Here is a 6,583-nt window from a genome sequence, read left to right on the forward strand (position 1 = left end):
CAGGCCTAAAGGCTTGGATGCAGTCCTGAGACAAAGAGTTTCACGGAAACTCGGTCTCCTGAAAACTTGGCACAAATGCTCCAAACCTGTCCTTGCATTAGCCAGTGTATGGATCTGTGTGCTTTCTTTCAGTATTGTTTTATTATAGGTGCCTCCAAGAAATGATTTTACTAATACCTAAATCAGGTTGAACTCTACTGCTTGGCCTTCACCAATGTCCTAGGCAGTCCTTGAGCTGACCCTGGGCTTGGAATTTCATAAGAATGTTATTCATCCAGACGAAATGCCCCAGGGTTGACAGTAAGTAATCAGGCATTTCAGTTTACCAGATAGGAGCTAGAAATCTCAGGGCAAGCTTAGTAAAATAAACTTAGAATTCTCATTACAGACATGAATGGCAGCCTACATTACATGATAGTAGATAGAAGGTGGGTTGTGGTTTAAGGAAGAACTACAGTATTGTATTATTCATGAAAGGGTTAGTAGGAATAGCATAATTAGGTATTTACTAAGGGACCCCTGGTGGTGGGTTTAACAATAGACTAGCATTGCATCAGACCATTCACCTGGCTCCTGTGTTTAGCTGATCTTAGATAGGGCTGTTCCTATCTCAGTTGTAAACACTGCCTGGCTCCTGACAGTTTTTTATGTATGCATTTTGTTTGTTTTGTGTAAAGAACCATTATGCATCTTGATGTACCTTGGCAGATGTATTCACCTTTCTTGTTTTTCTTCGGTATTATAAGTCTGATGCTCACTTTGAGAAATTACATTCAGATGCAGCACTTTCTCTGGTGTTCACATCTGTTTGTCACTTTTCACCAACTTCCTGCCCACCTGTACTGAGACCCTGATTCTCCCACAGGTGGAAGGACTGACTGAGTCCAGTCTGTGGCAATTGATAGATGAGGCTCTTCAGTCTCATATTCACATAACCATAAACCTCTTTTCCTTCTAACTTATCAGTCTATGGCATTGTTATAGAAACAGAAAGTAAACAGAAGCAGCTACCTATAGCCAAGACTGAATATTTTTGCACAGCCTAAGAGGGACTGTTATCTGGTGATTTCTTCCAAACTGGAACATCACTTTCTAGAGGAAGAATGAAGGCCCGTATCACTCAGGAAATAAAACTTACAAGTCTCAGGAAACTCTTCATATTTACAGGATTTTCAAGGTCCCTTCCTCAAGAGTATAAACCAGTAAGAACCTCGAGGGTGGAGACTCTGGGGTGGAGCTGCCTGCAACTTGTGCAGCTTTTGTGAGTTGTCACCCATCCTATGATGAGCTTTGGTAGTCCCCTTTGAGTCATGAACTCATTGGTTCTCTAAGCCATACTGGGTAGAGTAATTTCTTTGGGCTGTGGTCAGTGCCTGTCCGAAGTAGACAAACCTTTATTCGCTTTTCTCCATGATGATCAGAGACAATAGGAGTCCCAGAGGCAAAGGTGTGGGTAACATCTCAGCAAAATGGTAAACACTGGGACCTTCAGAATAGCTGTTAAGGCTGTGGAAAAGAACTCTAAAAATATGAGTTCAAAAATATAAATTTTTCGCCAGGCGTGGTGGCACACGGCTTTAATCCCAGCACTTGGGAGGCAGAGGCAGGCGGATTTCTGAGTTCGAGTCCAGCCTGGTCTACAAAGTGAGTTCCAGGACAGCCAAGGATATACAGAGAGACCCTATCTCGAAAAACCAATACATATTGAGCTATCTTGAGCAGAATATAGCCCGTCAGCTTGGATCCACAATTTAACTTCAAGTCATTTGTTTTGCCACTTTCAGACACTCTTCCTCAGAACCTCTTTCCAAACCAAGGCTAGTCCTTGGCAAAAATCTAAATAGATTTGTTTGTAAATTACTTATTACTTTACTTATTTAGTCTTATTTCTTATTACTTTACTTATTTGGCCAGAGGACAACTTGAAGTAGTCAGTTCTTTCTTTCCACCATGTTGATCCCAAGGCTCAAAATCAAGTCAGCCTTGACGGTAAGCACCTTTGCCTGGTGTTCTCAAATACTCAGTGTCATGAAAGTGCAAGGAAAGTTGAGTTCCTTGGGTGAAAAGGCACAAGGTACATGGCCCTGGTTAGTTTCTGTTAACTTGACACAACTAGGGTCATCTGAGAGGAAGGAATCACAGTTGAGAAAACGCATTCCCTAAGATGCACGAGCCTGGGGGTGGTCTTAATTGATGATTGATGTGGGAAGACCATACCAATCATGGGCTGGTGGTCCTGGGTATGACAAGAAGAGAGCAGGCTTAGCAAACCCAGGGGAGCAAGCTAGAAAGCTGCACCCCTCCACAAGCCCCTGCCTCCAGGTTTCTCCTTTTAAGTGTGATTTGGGATATGTAAACCAAATGAATCCTTTTCTCCCCAAGTTCCTTTAGGTCATGGTGTTCTAATCATAGCATTAGAAAACAAGCTAAGCAACTAGATGGACCCAACCAGACAGGAAAAGAAACATTAACTATGGTCATTGAAGCCAGAAGTGAATGTCCACACCAGTCTTCTAAGCCCTAAAGTGGCTTATGGCAGGGATGTGGAGAGTTCTAAGACAGCCTAAGCTACCTAGCTAGACCTTACCACAAAACATAATCAGGCAACCCTGCCATGGTGGCACAGCTGTCATTCCACAACCAAGGAGGTTGAGGTAGGAGAATAGTCAGGCCTGGCCAGCCCGAGCTGCCTAGCGCTACCCTGTCTCACTCACAGAGTGGCAGGATAGAAGAGATGTCTGTAATATGACATGAACACACTGACATTGCCTTGAACCATGACTCCACAAAATCTTGACTAATTTGAAAACGATTGTAGCTAGGTGTGTGTGTGTTCCATGGAAGAGTGTTTTCCTGGCATGTGAGGCTTCTTGGGTTCATCAACTGCACAGGAAAAGGGGAGGGGAGGGGAGGGGAGCAGAGGGAAAGGGAGTGAGAAGAGGAATAGGGAAAAGATGAAGAAGGAAGAAGGGGAGGGAAGGGGGAGAGAGGAGGGAAGATGAAAAAGAAGGAGCCCATAGAGGGGAGTAGGTGCCTTCCAAGGTTGAAGCAGCAGGGCTCTGTGCTGTGCTTCTCCCCGCGGCCGCTAAGAGGCGCTGCGCCCCCTCCAAGCCTCGCAGCCAAGAGCTGAGGCTCAGACCCAAGGGTCCAAAACTGAAGGTCCAAAACCCTGGACACCCAGAGGGAAAGGTTTAAAGCCAAGCAATTCGGTGTTTCACAACATCAAAGCATGCGACAAAATTAAAATTCATGAGAGTGCTGAAAGGTCAGGCCCCTAGCATGCTCTTTAGATTCTCTTCAACTGTTGTTGTCTCCACGCAGTGGGGGCAGGCAGGCCTCCAGATCTCAGTGCGCTGCCATAGCTAGCTGCTCTAATGCCTTCCTTCCTTCCTTCCTTCCTTCCTTCCTCCCTTCCTTCCTCCCTCCCTTCCTTCTTCCTTCCTTCCTCCCTCCCTCCCTCCCTCCCTTCCTTCCTCCCTCCCTCCCTCCCTCCCTCCCTCCCTTCTTCCTTCCTCCCTCCCTCCCTCCCTCCCTCCCTTCCTTCTTCCTTCCTTCCTTCCTTCCTTCCTCCCTCCCTCCCTCCCTCCCTCCCTTCCTCGCTCCCTCCCTCCCTCCCTCCCTCCCTCCCTCCCTTTTTAAAAAAGACTTGTGCTGCACTCTGGAGGCAGAGGCAGGCAGATCCACAGCTACACAGAAAACTCTGCCTCAAAAAACAAAAAACAAAGAGTTGTTTTATTTTCACATCAGTGTCTATGTGTTTGTCTGCGGGGTTGGGGCTTGTGCAAGTGTGTGCAGTGCTCTCCAAGTGCAGAGGAAGAACAAGGGTTTATAGGCAGTTGTGAACCACCAGAGCTGGGAACTGAATTCAGACCCTCTGCAAGAGCAGAAAATTCTTACCCACTGAGCTGTCTCTCCAATGTATCCCCCCTCCTCCCTTCCCCAGCCCCTCTCCCTCCCCTCTCTGACAGTGGAGCTGGAACCCAGCACCTCATGTATGCTAGGCATTCTTGGGGTACCCTGACCAGTTCATATTGGGTTAAGGTCCACTGTGGCTTTGAGCAGGACACACAGTGTTCAAATCACAGCGCACCCAGCCCAAAGCCCCTGTGTTCCACTAGGAAAACATGAGGGCAGCGGTCTGTCCACTGCAGCAGCAGCCCCTCTCCAGCCAGCTCCAGACCCCCAGTCCCCGACAGCAGAGGAAGCGCAGCCCCAAGACTCCGTGAGAAACTGCAGGGGTGAGCTCAAGAAGCCACTGCGAACGCCCACAGACTGCAAGGGTGAGCTCAAGAAGCCACGGCGAACGCCCACAGACTGCAGGGGTCAGCTCAAGAAGCCACGGCGAACGCCCACAGACTGCAGGGGTGAGCTCAAGAAGCCACAGCGGACGCCCACAGGTCAGGTTTACAGAGGGCCCAGAGCCAGGGAAATGTTCCTGGAAATGTTCATCCCTGGCTTGGGATGAACAGGGAGCTTGGCAAGCTTGTGGGAGATATGGGGGGACTCCAGCCAGAAAACTGGGACCTCAGAAAGCATGGCTTAGAAGGGGAAGGGAGACTGGCAGGGGTTATAGACAAAGCTAGTGAAGTCAGAGGGGACCTGACCCCACATGAGGTTGGGGTGCACCCACCCCTCAAGGAAGGAAAAGAGCCAACTGCTGTTGCTTTAGAAGTGAGTCAGGGATGCAGCTTTCAAAAGAATGGGGTCAGACTAAGAGGAATAGCAGAGCCTTCCCTCGTGGGGCTCCATTCCCGCCTCACTGAATGATATGAAAATGCTGCGTGCCTGAACACATATGGACAAAACAGAAATCATACCTGCTACAGACTGTGTCCTTCACCTCCAAAAAGTTAATAAATAATATATATGAAGGGTCTATGGCCCTCAGGGAGCAGTAGGAAGCCACAAAGCTATCTGAGGGTTTGAGCAGGTCTAATAGTGTCAAGAGAATTCCACCAAACCATGCTTTTCAAGAGATCCCCAAAGAATCCTAGAGACACTGGCACCAAAGGTGTGGAGGGAAAACCTGGGCAGGAAGTACAGTGCCCTTGGCCCCTAACAAGCTGGCTTGATAGGGACAGAACACAGAACAATTAACCAGTTGATCCTAACAAGACCCTGGGGAACAAGCCAGGCAATGAGGACAGAGGGTAGGCTGCGCTCTGCCAAGGCCTTCCACAGTCTTTTGTAGGGACAGAAAACTGCCTCACTAGTCGCACTCTGTCCAGGACCTTTTCCCAAGAAGAGCTGGCTTACCTCCCGCCAAGCATTCCAAGGCCAGAAGCACACCTCCCAGAGGTGAGTAAAGTGGGGGCGGGGGAGGGACCACACCAGGCAGTGGGCCTGGAGCGTGTAGCCAAGCCTACTGTGTGACCTGAGACAAGTGGCTTTGCCTTTCTGGGCCTCACTTAAGTTGTGTCTATCCAAAAAAAAAAAAAAAAAAGACAAGAAAATGGGGAGTTCTGCCAAGTAGTGAGTACCTGGGTCCTGCGTGTCAGGGTCGCTCCTGTTCTGTCATTCTGAAACAAGGTCGTGTGTAGCCCTGGCTGTTCTGGAGCTTGTCATCCTCCTGCCTCAGCCTTCTGAGTGTTGGAGTGACAGATGAGCCCACCATGCTCAGCTTGTATAGTATGGTATTAAGAGGTTTGGAACAACACAGATTGTGAAGTGTGGGGCCATTGGTAATTTCCTGAGTGTGATGAAGGGGCCTCTACCCACTCTTTGTAAGGAGCTTCTCATGGACACCAGCTACCAGCTACCAGCAGCAGCTCACCTGGAGCCAGGCGCACAGGAAGCCAGTGCAAGATTTTCCACAGCACAGAGGCAGCTCCCTCCCCCTTCACCAGGCGCATTGCAGAGATGAATCCTGGTACCAAGGACACCAGTGAAGGGACAAGCTGAGAGGCAATGGGAGCAGGGAGCCGGGGTGTGGACACCCATGCCTGTCATCCCAATATACAGGATGCTGAGGCAGGATGCCGAATTCCAGACCAGTCTAGACTACAGAGTGAGACTCCATTCCCAAAGAAAAGGCTGACGGTGTGGCACAGTGGAAAAGCAAGCACGTGCCAGCAGAGTCCCTATATTCAGCACTAAATAATAATAATAATAATAATAATAATAGCAATAATACTATTTTAAAAGTGAAAAAAGGAAGGAGAAGAGGAGGGGAGGAGGAAGAGGAAGAAAGAATGAGAAGGGAGAGGAAGAAGAGAGAGAGGGAGGGAGAGAGAGAGAGAGAGAGAGAGAGAGAGAGAGAGAGAGAGAGAGAGGATGGTCAGGGCCCTCCAGCAGCTCTGTTCCTGCCACTGTCCACCCAGTGCCCCACCTTGATAGATGTGACTTCAGTGGGCTGAGGCTGAGCCAGGGGACCCAGAATCAGGCCAAACACAGAGATAGGCTTGATGTCACCTGTAGGGACCTGAACAAGCCCAGCAAGGATCAGGACACCTAAGAGGAGTTAAGGGCCCTGGGGTTACAAGAGCAGTGGCCTTGAGCAAAGAATGGCATTAGGGTCTGAAATGTACTAACTGCTCAGGCACAGCTTAAGAGTGGGAATGTGTGTGTGTGTGTGTGTGTGTGT

At 48.9% G+C, this 6,583-nt stretch overlaps 1 protein-coding gene across 1 annotated transcript in view; it reads left to right on the plus strand.

The window, feature by feature from the left end:
* The first annotated feature begins 5,167 nt into the window (after positions 1 to 5,167).
* The window catches only part of LOC110336779 (olfactory receptor 1361-like), a 5,444-nt gene continuing 4,028 nt past the window's right edge, over positions 5,168 to 6,583 (plus strand). Inside the window, exon 1 of the mRNA XM_021219513.1 lies at positions 5,168 to 5,298. The gene's annotated coding sequence lies outside the window, so the exon portion shown is untranslated. The remainder of the gene's footprint in view (positions 5,299 to 6,583) is intronic.

Source organism: Mus pahari, chromosome 19, assembly GCF_900095145.1.
Source record: "Mus pahari chromosome 19, PAHARI_EIJ_v1.1, whole genome shotgun sequence".
NCBI lineage: Eukaryota > Metazoa > Chordata > Mammalia > Rodentia > Muridae > Mus > Mus pahari.